The sequence below is a fragment of the Apus apus genome, chromosome 3 (genome assembly GCF_020740795.1).
Source record: "Apus apus isolate bApuApu2 chromosome 3, bApuApu2.pri.cur, whole genome shotgun sequence".
In the NCBI taxonomy this organism is placed as follows: Eukaryota; Metazoa; Chordata; class Aves; order Apodiformes; family Apodidae; genus Apus; species Apus apus.
In genome coordinates this window covers 59,675,861-59,700,308 of record NC_067284.1, presented here as the reverse complement: position 1 = coordinate 59,700,308, position 24,448 = coordinate 59,675,861, and the positions used below count along the sequence as shown (strand labels likewise).

The following is a 24,448-nucleotide window of genomic DNA, read 5'->3' as shown; positions in this document are numbered from 1 at the left end:
ACATCTTCTGAGATGTCAGGAAGGGTAAAATTTGCACTTATTTGTCTTATGAAGCTTTTGTCCATGAGCTGTGTAGTAGGATGCAAGAAGCTTTACCTTTCCCATCCAATATGAAACATTGACCCAAAGATTGAGCAGAGTGTGGGATTTGAAATCCATTTTTCCATCTTAAAAAATGCTTTGACAACAAGCTACAGATGTGCAGTCCATTGCCCCATAGTCCTGTTAATGTCTTAAGTTTTCTCTTCTCAGTAATGTCTCCCAGTTACCAGTGTCTTTTGCCATTTGTGAACCTTGTGGTACAAGGGAGTATTAGGTCAAACATAGCCTTGGACATAAAAGTGCACCGATGCATAAAGTCACATGTAGAAACAGTTAGCAGTAGATTGACCACTGTTTGGAAATTTGGTATTTAACATATTTAACCCTAACTTTGACTTTAAAAATCCACCATGTAACAGCTCCTATAATTTTTAGTCAGTTGAAATGTTTCAACTTTTTTCATAACTTTTTAAAAGACCAGACTTTTAAACAAAGTAATTCTGAAATAGGCAATTAATCTTTCCATTCTGAAATGGTGAGAAAGGGTTTTTTTGCCATTTAAATGGTGTCTTTTTACAGTGTTAAAAAGAATTTCCTTCAAGATTGTTGCATTACTAATTTTTTATAGAGCAAGTTTATATTACAGCTTTTTTTTTTTTCCTGTTGTCAAATCACTACAGAGAATATTTCTTGTAAGGGTCACTGGCTCCCTCTGTTACTGTGGAGAACTATTTAATGAGTAATCTTTGTGATTCACTGATACCCAGAAACTGAGTTAACTGGATCTGTTCTTGCTGCAGCCCGCATATTGAAGCAAGTACAGTGACAAATTTAAAAGCTATTTAAGCATTTAGCTGTAGTCAATATATTTAGTGTATCATAGAATCATGGTATCATTTTGGTTAGGAAAAGACCTTTAAGATCAAGTCCAATCAATTTTGTGTATCACTCAACTGAAACTCAAACTCCTGAAAGAACCAGGTCAGTGGGAAGAAATTAGTGTTTTATTTAATAAGCTGAGAAGTTTAATTATTACTTTAGTTATGTTTTTATTTATGTGTTTGTATAAGAGCTATCGTTTTGTCTACATTGAAGCAGAAGTAGCGTAATGTCAAAATGTTATTATGTAAGTACTTTAATAAACTAGGAAAGTTTCAAAAACAGTTACTTGATTAACTGGCCATTCTAAAATGCATGCCAATTAACATTATGGTTATCATGTACTGTCCTATATTGAAATATAGGAGCCAATATAGTAGTCATTGCATGACCTTTGATAGGTATGCCAAGATCTATAATTATGAAAGCTATTTATAGATAGCAAAATGAATTGCATATATATGCTACTGAATCCACAAAAAATGTTGAATTATACTCTAGGTGGTACAGTTTCACATTCTTTTACTCTGTAGTATAAAGCACCTTGGACTGCTGCTGTTTTGCAGGTTTTCTGTGTAGCTTTTTTTTCATACAGTGTTCTTGCCACTCCCTGACACTCCACCAGCCTGACAGCTGTAAAAAGAAGTGAGATTTTATCAATTATCACTCCAAATGCAAAAAAAAAAAAAGGAAGTGAAACACCCCAAGACCCCACATGCGTTATACAATCAAAACATTAACTCTTTAGAAGAAAAGACAGTTTTCCACCTTACTCAGTTGACTGTGTATGAAGAAAAAGAGGGAATAATCAGGACTGTAGTCTTGGAAAACAAATTCATTCTGAGGCAGATTTGTTTTGCAAAACCACAGTGGTTCCTCAGATGCAGAAACTGGCAGGAATCTTCTTTCCATATATTGTATGAGAGTATGTGTACCCCTGATAAACCTTCATTTTAATTTATTCCCCTGCAATTAGAGTAGCAGTATCAGTTATCACTGGCTGGTATCTGCTGCTTCAAGGGATCTTGAAGAAAAGAGCAGAAGTTGGTGTGCTAACAGGATTTCCTGTGTTAGTGCTGTTGAAGCAACCCCATCCAAATGTTTAAAATTAAAGGGTCCTTCTGTTGTCTTGTTAACCAGTTTCCTTAGGGTACTTGTGTGGTAGCTAATCTGCTGGTACAGGGGTGGAGGTTTCCTGGTCCAGCAGGGAAGAAAATGGCTCTAATCATAAAGAATAGGTATGAATCTTGAAGTAGACTTCATTTAACTGGTGACATGCAGTGTTAGGCTTAAGGTGTACTGAGAGGTCTGAGTTAAACTCTTTGGCTAGTGGCAATATATGCTTTTATTGAAATGTTCATTCTTAAATTCTCCTATGGTAAATATGCTGATTAAATAAATAAATAAATAAATATTCTGATGGCTCTGTCATGGTGATTGCCTACCTGAATGAAACTGGGACTAATTAGGTCTTGATATGGCACTCGTTACTCAGGCAAGATTTTAGTTAACTGAGGTGTTGGGTTCTTAATGCCTTATCCTCAAGCACCTTCTTTCCCCTGTGATGCTTCCCTTTAGCTTCCATTTTCAAAATTGATTACATTGAATGCAGGTTCCTTAATTTTGTTATAATAAAAAAACTTCGCTATTAAGATAAATGGACATTATTTCTTTATCATCTTGTGATGTTTCAGTGCATGCTGCTGGCGATATGAAACAATAAATAGTATCTCACAAGCTTTTTCTCTTTGAGAAAGCAACAAAATTGCAGTCAATAATTATTTGGTTTTAATTATTATTATTTTGTTCTTTTCCTCTAACTGGTTATTACTTCAAGCTTATGTCTACCAAACCTTGTAAAATGTTTGAAGTAACATCTATCTCTTCTAACAACTTAAGGAAATTTCTTTTGACCGACCTCCAGTTCCAAAAGTATTTCTGTGTTCTTGTCTACTAAAAGTGAGTCTGCAGACCATCTATGTGCAAGCCTTTGTATGATAGACAAGAAAGGTTTACTCTCCTAATACTATAAGCAAATCAATGCTGTACTCTTTGAGTCATCCAGATCCCAGAATATAGCTCTTTCATAAACTTGTAAATTGCAGAACCGCACTACATAATTTTTTTTTTTCTATGCACTGGAATAGTGTTTTGTTCTGCAGATGTAAATAATGAGGTTGCCCTGAGGTTTCTGGTAAAGTTTTTTCATACTTATTCAGCTAGTTCAGAGGTGGGATGCCTTCAGAGTTTTATGGCCATTATGACTTTATTTTTTTCTGCTCTGTATAGCAGCTGGAATTCATCTTTGTGAAACTTCACTGACATCTATAGCATTAAAAAAAAAATAATCATTTAAGGCTTAATGAATATTATTGTACATTAGATATTATTGGAAATGTCAAAGGAACTTCTGTTTTGGGAGATTAGCTGTCTTATTCCACAGTGCATTTGGCACACAACAAAGTCAATGGGTTTAGGTTCCTAAGTAGTAAAGTTGCTTTCAAGCAGTCGAACTGTTGATGCTTATGCTGTCTGGGAGAGGCAGATGAATGCAAGAAATGTGAAGTCTAGGATTTTGTATGAACATAGGGTCTTCACAACCAAGGAAGCAACATTAGAGAGTAAACAATAAATTTCAGTGCTAATGCAGCTCTAACAGCTGAGATGTAAGAGTGACCTTCCCTTCTTGTCTATCTAGGGCTTACTTTCTACAGAAATTGGTAGTAGGACAGTCAAAGATGGTTCCAGCTGATGGCTCTGTAAAGCCCTAAATCCAGGTCTGCTGAATACTAGCAAGGCAGATCCACAGGTTTCTGTCGCGTCTAGCTGGCTTCTGTGAGGTTGTGTCTGGCTGTGCAAGGATGCCTAGGTCTGGCTAATAGATCTGGGCAGTATGGCAGATGTGAGATGACCTCTTACCTATTTTGGTTCCTGTCTCAACTGTGTTCTTGCAGTGGTGATTTCAGTCAGTTTTGTGGGTGACTAGCTTTTGCATTCTTATTTTTGAGCATGCTGTGGTTTTTTTAAATCTCTGTATCAGTGTGACAATAATGTTGCAAGGCAAGTTATTAATTACATTTTGGTTTTCAGTTCAGCACATTATAAGTGATCACAACATAGTATTTTCAAAATTGGTTATCTTTACAGCTAAGCTGCAAGATTTTTTAGATCTTCTAAAAGAAGTTTAACAATTTACTTACTGTCTATAGCAGTGGACACAATTCAACAGTTGATGTACTTGGGTTTGTGCATTATACTGACCAGCTGAATCTCCTAATATTTCTGAAGACCAAGGCAGAACTTCATCTGATAGATGTTCTCACAATGAGAGCAGTATTTTTTTTCACTGGGGTTTGTTAATATTGTTATGAGTAGTGTCATGAAGCTGAAAGCCTGCTTGTGTATCAGTGTATCTGTTCTCTGGATACACATATGGTTTATGCTTTAAATGTTTCCTAGAGGTATTTGCAACTAATAAGCTTATTGTATGTTGCCTATCCAGTTAGGAAACAGCAACTAAGCTGATCAAGCCATTTTGAGGTTTGGGATAAGACAGAAGTGTTATAATCTCTCTTTCCTCTTTTCTTGGCAGGGGAGGAATGCTTATAAGGAACAATTTCTAGACTTATGATGAGGTCTTCCATATACAGAAACCTTTTGATCTGGATGAAGACAGGATATGTTTTCAACTGAGGATGACAGAAAAAACCTTTTTTCCATTCAAATCACCACTTAGTTGAATACAAAAGTTGTGTATTGCTAGGGCCAGGATTAAATTTTGAAATTAATGGGCCCATTTGCTGGCTCGTGTTTCTGTTGAAAAATGGTGTACATTATTTGCTACTCTACTGATGGTAAATCAGTATGGCTCTAGGGTAGGCAGTAGAACTATGTCAGTTTATATGAGATGAAAACTTGCCCCCTTCATATCAAGAAAGAAGGGGGAGAGAAGTCCCTTCATTTATGCATTGTGGATGTTATCATAATGATCCTTTATTTTGGTTGTATCCATTTTTCTCAGCCTTATCTTGGCAGAGGATCTTGCATCTGGGTGAATGGCAATGATGAGTTTTCCTCTTAAGCTGCTGTTACTATTGCTCTGTGATTTGCCTAAAGAAGAGGACTATAAAGGGCTGTTAACAATCCTGTGCAGATTTCTTCTGCCCCAACCAACCTTTGACAGATTTTTTTTCTCCCCTCCTCCACTGTAGGTGATTCCTGACCCCCTAGAAGAAGTGACTGAACTGACAATATTTGTCCTGCCACCGTTTATTAAATTATATGCCCAAAGCCTATAAGTTATGATCTCCTGACAGATGAAGAATGTCTCAAATTTATTTTCGTACCTCCACAACTATTATCATTATCTGATGGCTGAAAAGGAGGAAAAACTTTTAGTGAATGTTTCTTTAGACCGAGTATGTTTGTGGGCAGTCCTTGATAATTATCTCTGTGGTGTCCGGGTACTTCAGATACTAGGTTTAGATTTTTCTAATACTCTTTAGAAAATGTTTAATTTCTCTTTTACCTATAGTAAAAGGGTATTTTACTTGGTATTACCCTCCTAATGCTTCTTTTTCTGACTGGCAAAAAGTCAAAGAAGAAAATAAAGGAACCACAGAAATGCTGTCCAAGGTCTAGCTTTGGACAGGGCTTTATTTGCTTTCCACTTTGCCTGGTGGAGGAGGGGGATGAGGGCCTGTGAGGGTTGCACTTAGCATGCTGGGCTGCGGGGCACACTTTGCTTGGTGTCTAGGATGAAGCTAGGATCTTATTTAAGGTGATAAATGACCAGGTAGTCTCTGAGGCTGCTGCTGTCTGTATACAGGAGAATTCTACTTCAGCTCACAGCCTCTAGGAGCTCCTGCAGGTTTTTGTGCACAACAGGCCCTAGGCCAGCAATGTAAAGATACAGTTAGATGTAGACTCAGAAATGTGTTTCCGCCTGAATTAATGTGGTCAAGATGCATCTGCTGTGCCACCCCTGAGGTCTGGTGGTTGTTCCTCATCTTCAGTTTCATTGAATACTGGTTGCCACCTTTTGTTTAGACTTATGTGGGGAAGAAGAAGAAGATTTCCCACACCACCCTTCAGTTTGTGGAAGTTGTCATCACAGGTTACAGTGGTCCTGACAGTGCAACTGGGTTATTCAGCCATAAGAAAAGCCTAAAGCCTTCATCACTCTCACATCTCTCCTTCCTATATATCACATAAGAAAGGGGGTGTCGCAAGCCGATGCCATCACATAGGCTACCAGCAGTCAGGATGCTTCCCTGACTTCCCCCTCCCCCCCAATTTGGAGGGGTTTTTGAATGAGACCGAGGGCATACGTGGTGCTCACCTCTCACAGAGGAACGGCCAATGCGGGACTATATTTTAGAGCAGAGATTAAAATACCACCCTCTCCACGCCCACGAATTATTACTGAGACCAATATTTACTTTACAAATTAATCGGTTTATTAAAGAACCGTTAAACTAACGGATGACGTTTAGGAAAAATGTAAAAATGGCAAATGGCTACCAAGGATATATCCGGGAAGTAATGCGTAAGTACTGTGGTGCCCTTCAGGGAAGTAATGCAAAAGTACTGTGCCCTTCAGACGTTCTCTCCGAGACAGGGTTGCGGATCAAAGGAGAGGAAGGGATGAGGGCAAGCCCGACGAAATTCCTCCTTAAAAGAGTCCACGATGTGTGTGCAAGTATAGGGAGCGGAATCGTGGTAAAGGCAGAAAGGGGTTGTACGATTTCGTTACCTTCCCGTTAGGATAATGCAGCTCCCGGGGGGCGGTGCAGCTCCTGCGGCGAAGCGGCGGCGGCGGTTCCCCTCCGGCTTGCGGCAGAGAGTGCAGCTCCCGGTGCAGTCCCCGGCGGCTTGTTCCCGAAGCGGCAGCAGCAGAGGCAGCAGCAGCAGTGGCCCCCATTCTCAGCAGGCAGTGGCGGCTCTTCTTGGCAGGCAGCTGCGGCAGCGGCTCGGCAGTCCCGAGGTCCGTGGTTTCGGGGGGGCAGCCCCTCGCGGCTCTGCGGCGGCTGTTCCCCCCTCAGCGGCAGCGGTTTGGTTTCCCCGGCAACCGGCAGCAAAACGGGGGTGGACTTCGGCCCCGTCCCCGACGGCTGCGGGAAGGACCCGGTGTTCCAGGGGCCAGAACCCCGGCACGCTCACTGCCACGACTCAGTCTGGATCCTCAGGGCAGGCAGGTCAGCAGGCTCAGCAGACTCCTGGTGCCTGGCTCTGCAGCAGGACAAGTACGACCAGCAGCAGGGGGTGTCCCACGCAAGAAGCATCCGAGCAGGCCACCTTTTACCTGCAAAACCTGTCGCCAGCGACCCCCTGTCCAGTCAGTGTCACTGCCACAATGTATGAACATACTAATGTCCAGAGCCAATGAGCATCTATTAGCTCCAAGTTAGGGTGGTAACTATTAGAGGCAATGCATAATTTGTTGCCCGTTCTTCCTGCCATGTATCGCATCTTTTGTTTTGCTTTGTCCTTGAGCAGCAGGCCTGGTTTTGGTCTGTTAGCTGAGTATAATCAGCAGAAGGCCTTTGCCGATTTAAATGGCATTTTGTTTATACTTATGTGGGGAAGAAGAACGGCTGTGCAAGTAACATCCACTGCTAGACTCAGTCCCTGGAAGATCATGAGCAGCTTCTTCCCAGGCAGTCAGGTTCTGATGCATTCTGCTAACTGCAAGTCTATACCTTTAAACTACATTGCAATATATCTTGTATTTTGCATTGCAAGGTGCTAAAAATTAAAAGATTATGCAGCCTCTAGGATATTTTGTTATTAATGAGTTTAAAACCTCTACTTAATACAATCTTTCTTAGTTGCTGTTAGAGAGTTAAAAGTTAAGAGCTCTCAAATTATTTTGTCCATCTCACAGGTTAACTGGCTGTCTACAGACAGAAATTGTAGGTCCAGCTGATTCATCAAGCTTATTAATTGAATTACTTCAAGATTACCTGTGCCAAAATACAGCCAAGTTGGAACTGTCCAGAAAATACTTCTAATACTAACATAACACTTCCTGAAACACTGATATTTTAAACATTACAAACTATGCAAATACAAATAATAATACCTTGAAAAACAGAGAGTTTTGAAAACTTATTTAAATGTTTACTATGCAAGAAACCTGGAAAAATACTTCATAGTTTCCATAACTAGCTGAAGTAGAGAGGAAGATGAAGAGAGGATCTGGTGGGTAATATCGCTTAGAAAAAAAGTTTGATGCAATCTGTTCCAAACTGGCTCTGACAGACTAAAGAGACCTGTATTATTCAGTCCAACCACTTTTAAAGAGACAGAACAGAGATACTCTGTATTGGAAAAAGAACTTCTGTCTCTAGTCACAGAACCACCAAGGCTGGAAAAGAACTTTAAGGTCCTCAAGTCCAGCCTATGAGCTAAAACCACCATATCAGCTAAACCATGGCACATTCAGTCTTTCCTTGAACACATCCAGGGACGATGCCTCCACCACTTCCCTGGGTATTCCATTCCAATGTCTAATCACCCTCCCCATGAGGAAGTGCTTCCTAATATCCAACCTAAATCTCCCCTGCTGCAGCTTCAGGCCATGCCCTCTTATCTTGTTGATAGTTGCCTGGGAGAAGAGCCCAGCCCCCACCTGACTACAATCTCCCTTCAGGTAGTTGTAGAGAATGATAAGGTCCTCCCTGAGCCTCCTGTTCTCCAGGCTAAACAACTCCAGCCTCCTCAGCCTATCCCTATAAGACTTTCTCTCTTGTCCCTTCACCAGCCTTGTTGCTCTCCTCTGGACCTGCTCCAGCACCTCAATATTCTTCTTGAAGTGAGGGGCCCAGAACTTGACACAGTACTCCAGGTGAGGCCTTACCAGTGCTGTGTACAGAGGGAGAATCACATCCCTACTCCTGCTGGCCACACTATTCGTGATACAAGCCAGGATGCCATTGGCCTTCCGGGCCACCTGGGCACACTGCTGGCTCATGTTCAACTGGTTGCCAGCCAGTACTCCCAGGTCCCTCTCTGCCGGGCTGCTCTCCAGCCACTCTTCCCTCAGTCTGTAGCGCTGCCTGGGGTTATTGTGGCCAAAGTGCAGGACCTAGCACTTGATCTTGTTGAATTTCATGCCATTGGCCTTGGCCCAACAACCCAGTCTGTCCAGGTCCCTCTGCAGTGTCTTCCTATACTCCAGCAGATTGACATTCCTCCCTCAACTTTGTGTCATCTGTGAACTTACTGAGGGTATACTCAATCCCTTCATCCAGGTCATCAACAAAGATATTGAATAGGACAGGGCCACTACTGATCCCTGGGGGACACCACTGGTAACTGGATGCAGCTCCATTCACCATCACTCTCTAGGCCTGGGCATCCAGCCACTTTTTAACCCAGTGAAGAGTGTACCAAGCCATGGAATGCCAGGTTTTGCAGCAGGATGCTGTGGGAGACTGTGTTAAAGGCTTTGCTGAAGTATAGGTACTGCATCCACAGCCTTCCTCTCATCCACTAGGTGGGTCACCCAGTCATAGAAGGAGATGAGATTGGTCAAGCAGGATCCTCCTTTCTTTCCTAAACCTATGTGGCTGGGCTTGATCCCCTGGTTGTCTTCTACATGTTGCTTGATGACACTCAGGATGATCTGCTCCATAACCTTGCCAGGCATCAAGGTCAGGCTGACAGGCCTATAGTTCCCTGGATTCTCCTTCCAGGTCTTCTTCTGAATGGTTGTCACATTGGCCAATCTCCAGTCATCTGGGACTTCCCCAGTCAGCCAGGACTGGTGACAAATAAGGGAGAGCAGCTTAGCCAGTTTTTCTACCATCTCCGTCAGCACCCTAGGATGAATTCCATCCAGACCTATAGACTTGTTAGGATCTAAGTGGCACAGGAGGGGTATTCTGCTCCCTGTCCCTGTCTACCACCTCAGTAGCCCAGTTGCCCTGAGGATAAGCAGTATTTTTGTTAAAGACAGAGGCAAAGAATGTGTTAAGTACCTCAGCTTTTCCTCTGTTTTTTGTGACTATGTTTCCCCCCTCATCCAATAAGAAATTGAGATTTTCCCTGGCCCTCCTTTTGTTATTAATGTATTTATAAAAACACTTGTTATTATCCTTAACAGAAATGGCCAGATTAAGTTTTAACTGAGCTTTCACATCTCTGGTTCTCTTTCTGCATATTGGGATAGCTTTTTTTTCCCGCTGTCCTGGGCACACCATCCTTCTCAGGCTCTGGAAAGCAGTCAGATGAACAGAGCTGCTGCTGTCTACTTAGTATCAAAGAGGTGGACTGGATCCACCAAACCTCACTGCCTCTACACACATCACCAAGGGTGGGTTTTTGAAGCACAGGCAGAAGATAAGTGGCTGCTCCAATGGAGGATTTCTAGTAACTGACACAAGCTGGAAGAATTCTTCAGATTTCTCTTAAAACACATGAGAAAAGGCCAAGAGCAGATTTGCTTAAATTACTGGTTACTTGATGAGCCAATTCTCCAGTGAAAGGATTTTGGCATAGAAGTACATAGTATCTGTCATTTTTTAACTGATATAACAGTGTGTCTTTTATGTTAAAAATTACCTTAGCCCAGCACATATGCATAATGTAAGTTCTTTGGAGCAGAAACCGATCTTTGGCATCATCAAGTTTTGAGGCTAAAAGTGAGACTGTAGAAAACCCTGCTCATTCTGAGTAGCCCTTACTTGGCAAATGTTCCTGTCCAGATGTGAATATGAACAAGCTACTCAGGAATTAGCTATATATTGAAAACCAGCTACGTGTAAGTAAATTATTATTTGTAAACATTTGAGACAATCCCAGGCCTCAGAGTGGTTATGTAGTAAGGAGCTGCTGCATGCCATAGTGGTATAATTTGTTGTTTCTCAATTTCAGGCTGTGATGGTTTAATCTGAGACAGACTTGTGAATGCTCCTACCTCACCATGGGTTGACTAGTTCCTAGTTAAATCCCAGCCACCAAGTTAGTATAAAGTTGTTTTTCTTCTGCACCAAGTTCGTAATTGTAAGAGTCCAACCCCCCTGTTGCTGTCTTCATTTCTAAATAGGTGAAAGTGGTACCCAAAATTTATATCAAACTTTTGGTTCACATGAGTACCGATAAGACTTTCAGGACCACTCAATGCATAGCATCATGCTCTTTTAACATTGCTTCTTTTTTCTCCTTTTTAAATTGTGGTGTTTTCCTTTAAATTGGTAGGTGGATACCATATTTTCTTCACAGATTTTTTTTTCATCTTGAGACAATTTGATTGCTCTATCATTTTCAAAACTTTTTATATATTTTCTACTACATTATTCTATTATGAGATAAAATTTCTGCAATGGAATCAAAACTAGTAGTAAATGTGACGAATCTTGGAGAAAATATTTTTAACATAAAGGTGTCTGAATTTCCAGTACTAATTGCTATGCAAAAAGTAATTATTTTCTGGAGAAAGTAAATAATAATCTGAATTTTAATTATGGGAACTTCAGCTGGAAAATGTAAAAAAATTAAGCAAAAGTAGTGTTTGTACTAAAATATGGGAAATGAAGAAAGGATCAGCTTCTCAGCTGGCATGAAAGGCACTTCAGTGAGTAAACCAAACTACATAAGCAGAGGATCTAGCCCTGCTGCTCTAAGCAGTTTTCACAAGGGTATAGACTTTTGATTGTCTGCTGTTGTTTGGTAGGATGGCTTTTTACTGGGTGCTACTGCCTGACTAGTATTACTGGTTGCAACTCTTTTCTTTGAGTTAGTGCTATTCACAAGAGGACTTCATGCCAGAATAAAACTGTCTGTGCCTTGATACTCCTCTTTCCCTTGGTGGAAAGAGGACTGGTTCTTTTGCAAACATATAGTGTCATTCTTAACATTTGTAAAAGACCTCAATGATTTTACCTGTTCAGGATGCAGAGAAAAACAGAATGACATAAAACTTGTACATGGAAATTGTTTATATGCATTTACATTCTCTTATATAGAGAACTGATATTCAAGTGAGTTACTTCCAAGTGTTTTAGAAGGATTCTAAGAAAGGAGGAAACATTCTAACAGATATGAAGAGGTTAAACCTCCAAAATTACTGCTTCATCCTACCAACTAGTTCAGCATTATTTCAGCTGCTAAACAAAGCAGTAGTTGGTTTGGAGTTGTTTTTTTTCTCTTCCCATAAAGCAAACACCACCATGCAAATCCAATTAAACCAAAACCAAAACAATCAATCAGAAGTAGAGTATGACCTTTGCAATTACTTTCCTGGACCTGGGATGTTTGGGAGTAGTCCTCAGGTGAAGTGGAGGGGTAAGCTTATAAGGAAACAGCAGCTGTGAGTCAAAGAGAAGCCCACTGTCCTGTCTAAAACAGAACCTACTAGCAATTATCTAGTGAAGAGTATGAAAACTGAGTAAGCATATAAAGGCTCTCCCCCAGAATATTCTCCTAGTCTCCAGCCTCTCTGTGTTAATAGGTCTGTATTGATTTTACCCTGGAAACGTGTGTAAGACTGTAGCTCTCACAACACTGTGGGGTAAGGACTCCTGTGGGAAACTGTTCTTTTCTTCCCCACATAAGTCTAAACAAAATGTCTTTTAAGCCAGCAAAGGCCTCTCCTGATTATCCCCAGCTAACGAACTAAACCAGACTCGCTTCTCAAGGACAACGGAACCCAAAACAACAGCTGTGGTCCGGGACAGAAAGGATGGACGACAAGCCATCCTGTGCCCCTGGCAGTCACCGCCTTAAAGTGGGGCTCACGGACGCTCATTGGCTCTGGACAGTGACACTGAGGGGACAGGTGGGTCAGGGGGTATCAAAGGTGGCGAGGGCAGCAGGTGGGCCCTTCCCTCCTCCCTGAGGCCCGTTCGGACGCTTTCTGCGTGGGACACCCCCCTGCTGCGGACACTGGTGCTGGGACCCTGCCTGCCTGCCTGCCCCGGGTCCAGCCTGAGCCTCAGCGCCGAGCGTGCCGGGGTCCCGAGCCCTGGGGTCGGGGCCGGAGCCCCCTCCCCGTGTTGCTGCCCTGGAGGGGAAATCAACGGGCGCTGCACCCGCTGCCGAGAGGCTGCCCCTCCGACACCACGGACCTGCCGTCCTGCCCTCTGGCCACCGACCGACGCTGGACAAGCCGCCGGAGGGTAACATCACCTCACACACACACATACCCACACACACATATTCCTTTCCTCATACTTGCACACACAGCGCGACCTCTTAAGGAGGACCGGCGTCGGGTTTCCTTCCCTCCTCCCCTCCTCCCTTTGATCCTTAATCCTCTCCCTTAAAAGCACCTTTGCATTGCCTCCCTAAAGGACACTTTCTCACCACATACATATTGATATCCCTGGTAGCCATTCACACCTGCATTGTCCCTGAACATCATCCCTCGGTTTGTGTTAACCCTTAATAAACCTATTAGTTTGTGGAGTAAATCTTGGCTTTAGACGCAATTTCTGAGCGTGGTGGGGTGGGGGTGCTTTCTAGCTACCCCCCTGAAACACGGTCCCGCGGCGGCCGTTGCTCCGTGAGAGGCAGCGCCGCGTGTGACCCTCGGGCTCATTCACAAACCCCTCCACATTGAGAGGGGGAGTCGCAAAAGTATCCTGACAGCCATTGGCCCCCCGGTACCGGCTTGCGACAACTCCTCACAGCCTATGCACCTGTTGTGTGATCAATCATCTCCATTTGTTTGTTTGGACCACCTGTTGCTCCTTGAGAGCTTTGCTGATGCATTACGGTGGAGGGATCATGAACTGATGAGTCCTACTCATTTCTATGTGCCACAAACACTTTTATAGACCACCATCATAATTCCCTTTTCGACATGTCTGACTCAGGTTGCAGCATGTTTATTCATCCCTTCTGTGGAAGTTGTTATGTGCTTGCACTGGCCTTGTCACTCTTCTCTGAAAATGTTCGAGTTCTATTGTGGCCTTTTGGAAAGGGGGGACCAGGACTGCCTGCATTATTCAAAATGCTGGCACTCTACAGGTATATATAGACCCATAATGACTTTTGTCTCTCTGTTCTTCTAGTAATCGCCACTATTTGCTTTATTGATAGCCTTTCAGAAGTGAAAGAAATGGGTATGCTTACACTAAGGTACAGAAAGAGTAAATATATTTGATATCTAATTTCTCCAACATTCTTTTTTATCCTTACTTGATGTAAAATATTAATAATGTAGCCTTTCTTTTCTTATCAAAGACAGATTTGGCTAGATTAAGCTTACTCTGGAATGAAGAAATCTATAGAGAGCATTTCAGGACGTGCTCTTGAGTGTGAACATAAGCACTAATTGAAAGTGTTGTTGTTTGTTTTTTTTCTGGAGACTGATGATAATTATTTTCCTGCTTTCAGTGAGGGCAGGTGAGATGTCCAAGACAAGCTGCTGCATTTGATGCTGAATTTACTGTATTCTGTTCCTCTTGGCACCAGCAGTCAAAGAATTAGAGTGGAAGGAAGGGATTCCATCCAGAGGGACCTTGACAGGCTTAAGAAGTGGACTCGTGCAAACTGCCCTTCCAGCCCAAACCATGCTATGAATCTGTGTCTCCTTATTATGTTTTGCAGGAGGACTTTGGGCAGTGAATGGGAAGAACACCAGGGAATTCAGCTTTTGGGCTCTGGTGAGCAGATCCTGGCATCTGCCTGCCATGAGAGACAGAAAGGATACAGCTGGTAAGCTAAGTGTGGTGGAAGTCCTTGGCTCAGATAGTCCTCTCTCACCCATCAGTACCCCAGTGCTTCTGAGTTTGTTCCAAGAGCACAAGTATCTGTGCCTCTGTATGCTGAAGCTAGCAGGTCTCTCATCGTGCCTGCTCGAAGTGGAAACGGGAACATAAGGAGAACATCCCCTCCTGCTTGACAGCCAGCCCAATGATGCATGTAAAAGAAATGTGGGCAGTGGTAGAAAACTTCCAGCAGCAGATGCTCAGCTGGTGTAAAGTGTATTCCCCACTCATGTGGCAAACCATGCCAGATGAGGATCTGCTCCCAGTGATGCAGTTGGGATTTCAGATGGTTTTCTGAGCTGACAGTGGTTGAGCTTTCTGATAATTTAAAGGGAATCTTCAGAACCTGGGCTTTTCCAGCCTGTAACAACATGTACCAATTGTTCCATTCAGTTCATCAAAACTAATAATCAGATGTAAAACATTGTGACTGACAAAAGCAAGGAGTCGTATCACAAATATCTCAAAAAATGTGAAGCTATACAATTAACCAAGCCATAAGGATTAAAAAATGTAACAGCTTTATCAATAACCAGGAAGTAATTAAAATAATCGCTTCATATGGACTCTGTGAGCAAAAATTTTTCTAAGCAACTAAGCTTCTTCCTTCTGTTTTGTATGTAAGAGAGGAGAGGGCACAGCACTTTATTGATCCTTCTTTGTAAGAACTTCCTATGAAGTGTCTGCACCTCTAATTTTGTGAGATTACATTAATTAGCAATGAAAATTACTCTCAAAAAGATTTATTCAGGTGTTTTGTACAGACTGTTTGTAATTGAGATATTTGTGGGATGACTCATGTTAATCTTGGATTTTATAGCCATTTCCCTTAAAGTAAATTTTGTTGACATTTTCAATGGAGGCTTTTCCTAAATAGTGTCAGAAAACCATGAATGATGTTTTAGGCAGTTACATTCTTTTGCAGCAGGAGTCAGAAGATTATGATGGTAACATTAATTCCAAGATGAAAATAAAAATTCAGCTGCATAGCATTTTACCTTTTCATGGTTACTTTTCCACCTGGTTGTCACACACACAGGTGACAAATCAGTGGGTTCTGAAGGTTTTCACTAAAATAGTACATTTTTCTTAATTTTTATTTTATTTTTAAATTAGATATCATTATGTGTTTCTGAGTGGCTCATTCAGGAAAGAAGTAACACCACTCTGCTTCACAGAATACTCAGTGATCGCATAGTTTGATTTTACAGTTCATAGCAAATAGATGACATATTTATATAAGAAACATTCTCAGGAGTCCTGTAAGTAACACAGTGGAGGAACTGTGAGTGTTCATAAATATAAAAAAGTTAAATCTGATAAACATAAATCATAATAATTTCTGTTCACAATGATAATTAAACTAGAAGGAAAATAAAAATGTAAGATAGTTGTAAAAATATATTATTCTAATCTATTTATCCATTTATAGTTTTCATGACAGGCTTAAATGAGAGATTATTCTTTGGAGCTTGAAGTTTGGGCATTTGTTTTTTTAAAAAAGCATAACATCTCAGTAAAAAGGGACAAGACATCAAGGGGCTGTTTTAATATAGAATCATAGAATGTATTTGGTTGGGAGGGCCTTCTAAAGTACATCTAGTCCAATGCTCCTACAATAAGCAGGGACAATATCCATCAGACCCACTAGAACATGAGTAATTTCCATTCAGAGGGTGTGAAGCATCTGTGGTTTATGGCTGAAAGAAAGTTGGAGGGTCATGGGCTGGCAGATAGAAACAGGATGAAGCTGGTAGCTGCTTGACGAGTAACAACACTGAAGACAGCTCAAATTGGGAAATGGAAGAATGTGGCTTGTGCTGTTTTCTAACTATACTTAAGGAATGCAAGAAGTACTCCTTTCCCAGTTAAGAGTTTCTGAATATTCAGTGTGTCTCAAGGCTGAGGTGTAATACTATCATAGAGTTAAAGGCAGTTGAACAGGAAGTCATATATTGTAAGACTGAAGTATTGCAGGTGTCTTGATATAAAACTGGTCATTTAAAATTATAAGTCTTATTTTATTGTTGTATAAAGGCTATTTCATGTTTCAGAATCTCACCTATGATGCTGCTATTCTTGAAGCTTTCAGGTCTCCTATTCCAAATACCCCTTGGCACACTGTGCAGCACTTTCTCTTCCACTGCAGCTTGGAAGGACTGAAAATCTCAAGACATCAGAAATACCCATGAGCACTAAGAGAAAAGGCCTGCAACTCTTTAAACATAATAATAACTTTATGCTGTGAATCCAATATGTGTAAGGGCTATTTTAGGCATCATGTTCAGATGCAATTTAGGAAAATGCAGCCCTGAACAGAGGAAACCAACTTACTTTTAAGACCAGTGGGGAAAATGGGACAGAGGATGCAGGAGTCAGAAGTTTCTGAGCTAAAAAAATGCTGGAAGGGCAATGCCTATTTTTCGTCACTGTCTGAGCTTTGCCAAAGGATACAGAATGAAACCCAATACAGGAAACATCTGTTTTATTTGTTAACTTGTAGTATCATTCTCAAGTTGATTTCTGCAAGCTAGCAGGAGGCCTAACCTAGCCTCTGGGTTTGCCAAATGTAGCTTTCACTGCAGATTGCCCAAAGGGTTCATCAGCACTGCAAATTCACTTGGATTTTGTCATTTTCATAAAAGCCATGTGACTTGAGACTGTCAGATTCACTTGAGTCTACTTGAAATGGTAGATAAAACTAAAATGAGAGATAAGCTCCTGACTACAAAGCTGAAAAGGCTGTTTCAAAAGAGAGGCATAAAGTAGGAACATGTAAAATGCACCTGGAAGCAACCTTTTCTCCAAACATTATACAAGATGTGACTGGTCTTACCTGCTGTAGCTGAGGGCTGATTCAACAAAGCCGCAGTTAGAGAATTGGCTTCAGATGAGGCATGTGAAATGACTTTGGAAAGTTAGCAGCATAGTCCTGCTTGCCCTGGGCATTCTTTGACTCAACATTTCCTCTTTTTTCCTTCATCTGAAACAGGTCTCTTGGGCTTACTGGAATGCTTTGCCTGTACAAGAAGAAAATGGATTTGATAATATCCAGTCTCTCTTCACTAATTTCCTGGCGTATTCATTTCCTCTGACTTGGGGAGTCTTCTCCAAATGTGCATTGACATTTCAGTCCTCACTTATGACACTCCTTCCAGATGAAAAGTGTTTTGGTCCTCACTTAGCACATGGTTGCTTGTTGGTTTTTGCTGAAATTACATGACCTGACTCTGCAATGTAAGTGTAAATCAGGAGCACCACCACTGAAGTCAATATAATTATAGCATTGTAAAAGTGATGTATGTGAGAGGAAAACCAGAGCCATGAGATGAATGTCTGGAGTTGCCACTGAGCTGTAGGTTCTCCCTGCAAAGTTGGTCTTTGAGGTGCAGACTGTGTGTGTGATGCTTTCAAAATCAGAACAGCAATAAAAAAGATTTGAGAGAGACATTAGTAAAGCAACACAGCAGAGGGTCTTGTTTAAAATAGGGAACAAAACTCACTCCTAACTCCGACAGAAAGCAAGAGTGGGTCTTTTCGTCACCATCTCTTATTTAAAAGGCTGGGGGAACGTTAGTTTTAAGCTCCATGCTGTATTGATTTTTTTGTTGTTGTTTGGTTGGGGTTTTTTTATCCTTTTGTTTTTTTTCTTCTCACTTTTCTGTGAAAGTATGCTACAGCTCGTTGCCGCTCTGCTGCTTGTGATAATGAAATATTCATCTGGGGTTTTGCTTTTGGCTTGCTCTCTCATACTTACTGGAATTCCTTTGGCTCAGACTCTGCATCCAGTTCCTTAAATTTCCCTCTCTAGGGAAACAGAAAAACAGAAACCCAGAAGAACTTATCTACAGCCTTTTTGAGTTTCTTGTGTCACCATACTTTGGAGCTGCTTACTTTGTTGCTTAGAAGAGGTTAAGAAGAGCATTCCCATGATATATTTTGTTGTGATTTGTTTCAAGTGCCTCAGAAGATTCAGATATGAAATAGAGATCTGTGAGGTAAAGACTCCGTTTTTCTGAGTGAAAACTCAGAGCCTTAATTCATCAAACAAATATTTTGTGTAGGCCAATGTTATATGAATTTTAGATGGTATGTTAGTACATTTTGAATATATTTTACCCTAATCAATTAACTTGTGATTCAGTTGTGACTAGGGACAGAGCCTCTCTACATAGATGAGTAGTCCTATTGGAATCTTCCTCCAACATTCTTCCAGTTCACTTAAGCTATCTGATTGCAGAACTATGACCTATGTTTCTGTAAGTAATACAAATCTGCTTTCTTTGAGTTAGGTTTTATTTTTTCTGTTGCAGGCAGGTGTTTCAGAGCCATCAATATGACAACTTCCAAGTAAAAAATCTGTGTTGTTGTTCCCTGTCCCCCTTTTTATAACTGCCTGCTTCTCCCTGTTTGCTTCAAGGCATAATGTAAGTTTTAAAGGAATACGTAGCAGGGAAATGCTGCATTTTTCACTGGACTGATACATATAGAAAGAGAGGGACTGCTGAATCGGGCACAGTTTCCTGTTGGTTGCTGCCTAAAACCATTAGCAATATGAGATTATACTAGGCACATACTGAAATATCAGAAGATCTTACTTGAAACCCTGGAGAGTGATATTAAAAGCAGATTTGTAGTCAGTACCCTGCTGAAAAATAAAAAGTATTTCTAGTTTTCTGAGAGCTTTTAGGGCTTGAGTAACAAAAGCAGGAAGGAGCCATGATTTTAGATGGCTTGCTGCAAGCCTTTCAGGTTGTCCAATGTGATCTTTGAAAGGTCTGATGAAGAGGAGAAATTGTTACTGATATTGTTTCATAGAGAGGCATAGAGTGGTCACATTCTTTATAGCTTTTAATCCACTTTGTTCATCTTGGTGTGTGTGTTGGAGGGTGGGTGGCAGGGCTCAGCCAACACTGCATCTTTGACTTTGAAGTGGTTTGTTGTCTGATGTACTCAACAGTGCTGACCTGAGTGCCAGGATCCTCTCTGTAATGCAGGAGGGGAGCTGGGTGTATAAAAAGCTAGAGCTTTAAAAGTGCAGGCTAACCAGCAGAATATGCTGGAGAGAAGAATATGGCTGAAACCCTGATCCTATCAGTAACAAAGTTAACACACCATGTGTTGCAGGAGAGCATCCATCTCCAATCTGATTCCCATCTGGTATGAGAAAAAGTATAGGAAGGTACCTAATGAAACACTGCTACAAAAGTAAAGATGGAATGATGAAATACTTCATGCACTTTCCCTAAAGCTAGAACATCTGATGCCATTTTGCAGCTGACCACTATAACTGCCTGCTGCTCAGCAGTGGCAGGGGCCTGAGTGACACATGCCTGAATGTTTTCACTGTGCTTTCACTTTTACTTTAAGTAATTAATAATTTATTGAGCTGGAGTGGAAAAAATTTCAACCACAACCTAATGACTAGAGGGTGTCTCTGGGAGAAGAATGAAGCAGGTTCATACCCCTGCTCCAGTAACTACTTAACATCATGCATTCACTTTAAAAAGTTCTTGCTGGGTCAGCTCCTCCCTAGGTGACTACTGAAATCACCAAGATGCAGTGATTCCTGCTCATTCTTATCTACTCTTTCTCTCCATCCTCCACTCCTCATGGAAAGTGGAATAGTTTAAAGATTATTAAAGAGCCACCCTTGAAATACTACATAGCCCAATAGTCTGAGTCATTACTTTTCAGTAGAAGATGCAGGTTCAAACCCCTTCAAGCAGAGGATGGAGTCAAAGATGTGCTGCTTTGACCTGTGTGCATATGAGTGAAAGGGTAAGGCACATCTCTGCTTGTGTGTTTCTTTGCAACTTGACTAAATACCTGTGCTCTGTGAAAACCTGCATTCTCCTGGAAAAAAAAGGGAAAACTGCAAAAATTATTCACAGTGGTTTATTTGGAAGCAGCCCAACTGAAAGTCTAGCCTTAATTTCTGAAGTGATAATTGGTCTTTCTAAGGTTATTGCTACATTTACTACTATGTGTATGACTAGATCCAAATGGAGGGTGTTTGATACCTGTAAAATCATCATGTAAATAAGATGCAGAAACAAATTCCTTTCAATTTTCAATTCTTAATTTCTCAAAAGAACTTTAAACCTTTTGTTCAGTGAAGTTATAAAACATTTCAACCATTATGCCCAACCTGAAGTAGTACATAAATGTTTTTAATTATTTTCTCACCTTCTGTAGAAGTGTTGCTTTAAGTCTTACTTTTCTGCAAAACAGCTATCCCAAGGAGAAGATTGTGGATACGCTTGCTGTTGGCATGTTTTGGCCATGTCCTTCCACCTTTTGCAGTTGTCAAAAGCAACACAAGCCATAGATGTGGTCCCAGGAGGGTTGCTCAGTGGAAAGAGATTTCCTGGTGGCAAAGAATCAAGGCTTTTATTCTGCTGTCTATTCTGGCTGTGGGGTGTGTTGAGAGAAGAAAAGGGCTGCAGCCACAGAACATCTGAGCCCTACCAGTCCCTGCTGCTATAACAGGCTGTCAGAATGGTGGGTGCTCAGGTATGAGTTAGAGCAGCTTTTTAGTGTATTCTTCTTTGTACCAGGGCTTGGGACAGTTCCCAGCCACCCCCAGAAGGTAACAGTGTAGAGGTGCCTTAATTCCCTTGAGTCTTGCACAGTATCCTGACTCCTGGGTTTGAGAGCACTTCTAGTGCTCAATAGCAGTTTTCCAGTGCTGTGAAGATGACACTGGCCGTGACTGTGAGCATGACTGTGAACATTACGTCTTGCAAATTCTTCTATCAACAAGACATTCATCCAGCTTCAACTGAGAAGTCTTCTCACTTCAGGAAGAGACTACAATGCATTTGTAATAGCTGTTTGTGTCCAACACTTTTGAAAGGCTTTCTATGTTGTGTCTTTATATATTCCAGTATGAATCAGATTTTAGACTGTCAGGGGTCTGAATGGAAACAAACATATGTTGATAGGAGTGATGACTTGAAGATATCAAAGAAAATGAAAATAGTACAATCACCCCTAGAGAAAAAAAGCACAAATATAATGAGAAAAGCCTTCAAGAGAAAACAGCAAACAGTAAGACAAAAAAACAACCAAACAAAAAATCCCAAAAAACTCAAACTCCAAAAAAACCCCAAAGCCTAGGAGAAGAGTAATACATGGTATGCTATTTTTTTTATTTTTATTTTTTATTTTTAATAGTGATTTTTCAAAGCTTACTGAAGAGATAGGTACAGTCTCCGTATGCAGTCTTTTTGCTCCTCCAGGAACACAGGGCTTTAGTTCAAGTCAGTCACTTGTTTCAAATAGATCATTGAGGTCTGGAAGTTGGCACATTAAAGATAAAATCAGTGGCAAGCTTTTTGGCTTGACTAGATACTAAAAAGTTTTTTCTAAGCTTTTTTTTTTAATGGACATGCTATTCTTCTACATTTTTGCTCTAGCACATTATTTAACTAATAGATTCTTGACTAAGTGATTGTATAATGCAGGAGATATTTCAGGAACTGGCACTGTATATCAGATGGGATTAGTTTTATTTCAATTCCCTTGTTTTGTATCTGAGAGCTTTGACTGTCTTTTGCCTCTCCTGTTGTCAGAAGATCCTTTTCCTTTCAAATCCAGTGAGGAACTGTCTGACAGAAGTCTGATGATCCCCTTCCTTAACATTGTATGATCTCATATTCCTTGTATGATGTATTCTCTTAAAACCCTGAAGTACTGAAGAGCTATTCCTTCCTCATTTTACATATGGGTGATTGAGGGAGAAGTACAAGCCAGGGAGCTAGTGTCTACAGAGACAGATTCCCAGGTTGGAAACCATCCAGTCACTCCCTTGTTCTAGCTATGGAGAAGAGAGATGCTTGAAATGACCTTAGTACATTGATGTCACCTTGCCAATAAAAGTTCTTTTAGAAGGTAGTCTTATGTGTAAAAAAAAAAAAAAAAAAAAAAAAAGAAAGAAGGGTGGTGAAAAAAAGGCATAGACTAACCAAATCTCCTTTAAATATAATAGAATTCATAATTCATTGCTGGAATGGTCTTAAACTTGTTGTTCAGTACAAATAAGTATGCTTATTAGTGCTTATTAGATTGTGTTTTTCACAGAATATGCCAAGTTGGAAAGAACCCAACAGGATCACCAAGTCCAACTCCTGTCCCTATGTAGGACACGCCTAGAATCACACCATGTGCCTGAGAGCATCATACAAACACTTCTCGAACTCAGGCTTGGCGCTGTGACCACTTCCCTGGTGTCACTGTTTGACTGAGGTTCGACAACAATGCTCTCGATCCTCTCCCCCTTCCACCCAGGTAGGGAAGGAGGGAGAGAAAAAGAGTCATATTCATCCATAAGGAATTAACTAGGGTATAGATAAATAGATATTAATGGATTGTGAGGGCCATTATTATTCCATTCTGAATGCCGAGTTGTGCTGATTCCTCTTAATTTCTTTTGCACTTTTACAGCTGCGAGGTAGCATCTTCTGTGTTTCTATTTTCAACTATATTTTCCTAGATGATCCTTTTTAACATACAGTTGTATTTTTCCTTTCAAGTATAGAATAAATGTCAATTAGTCCCCTGTCTGTTTTGTGACTGATCCTTGAATCTCAAGGGTGTAAAATCCAAGTAACTCTGCATGTTGTGCTTATCTAAAAATGGAGATTCTGGACAATAATATTTATCTGCTTCACACTGGAAAACTTTGAATCTGATGAAAGAGTCTTCATGAAATAGAGGCCAGTGAATGCAGAAGAGCTTGGGGAATTAAGCACATTTGTCATCATTACCCTTTTGTGTCTCTCCCAGTAGATAGAGCACTCCTTTCACTCACATTCCTGCCAGTTTCCCAGTGTCCACTTTCATTCTGAGATAAAAATAATCTTATTTGATTTTCTTTCTCAGATCTGTATATATTGATACTGCTCTGCCCTTACTGTACTGTAAGTACTCCTGTACTTCTTACCTGCTCATTCTTGCAAATATGCTCTTACAAAATTTCTCATCAATGTTTAGTTCCTAACAATGGAGTACCAGAATAATTTTCATGGTAGAGAAATGTTCTGCTGACCAAATTACCAGAGTAAAAATGTTGCTATGACTTTGAGTCAGTCATGAAGCCTTCTTTAATGTAAATTTAAAACAGTGATTCCCTTGGAGATGAGAGATGACAGGTGTACCAGGGCTGCACTGAATCAAGGTATCAGGATATCAGCCTCTGTTACTACGTTACTGTTCACCTCTGAGACCAGAAAAGATGATCAAGAAAAGCACTTACATGTTATCTGCAACACATACACCTATCTATGTTGTATAAATAATACATTTTACAGATTTGATGAGATTCTTAAAAATAACAGAGGACTGGATGGGAGAGGACAGGGGGAAAGGCAGAAGGCACTGGGTTCCAGTGTCCTGCTCTATTGTTCCATTGAAGGAAAACCACAAAAGGCCAATCCATACACTTGGTACCAAATAAAGCATCGTATTTTTCATAAGCTGAATAGATGCCTTGGAAAGCAGCCAATGAGGGAATTTTCCGCTTATGCTGCCTTTTGGGCCTCTTTCAAACCTACTATTTAGCAGCAGGGGCACAAGGCACTTCACTCCCTTTTCTATTATGCAGCTTTGACACATAAAGCTCCTTGGAATGTTATTCATATTTTATCAGCTCTCCTAACTTCAGTTCTTTATTTATTACAAGCTCTCTTTTTTTCTACCATTTTTTTTTCTTTCCATCTTGTATATCCAGATTTAGTAAAGAAAGAGACTAAAGCAGTTACAGAAGAAAAAAAGAACCTCAAACTCCTCTATGAATTTAATCATAC

At 40.8% G+C, this 24,448-nt stretch overlaps 1 long non-coding RNA gene across 1 annotated transcript; it reads right to left on the bottom strand.

Annotated features, from left to right (window-relative positions):
• Positions 1 to 250: 250 nt before the first annotated feature.
• On the bottom strand, positions 251 to 6,772 carry LOC127383191 (uncharacterized). Its single transcript, XR_007889125.1, has 3 exons — positions 6,677 to 6,772; positions 1,465 to 1,554; positions 251 to 293 (listed from the first exon to the last, which is right to left on the bottom strand). It is a non-coding gene; the product is annotated as an uncharacterized LOC127383191 (long non-coding RNA).
• Between the last annotated feature and the right edge of the window lie 17,676 nt (positions 6,773 to 24,448).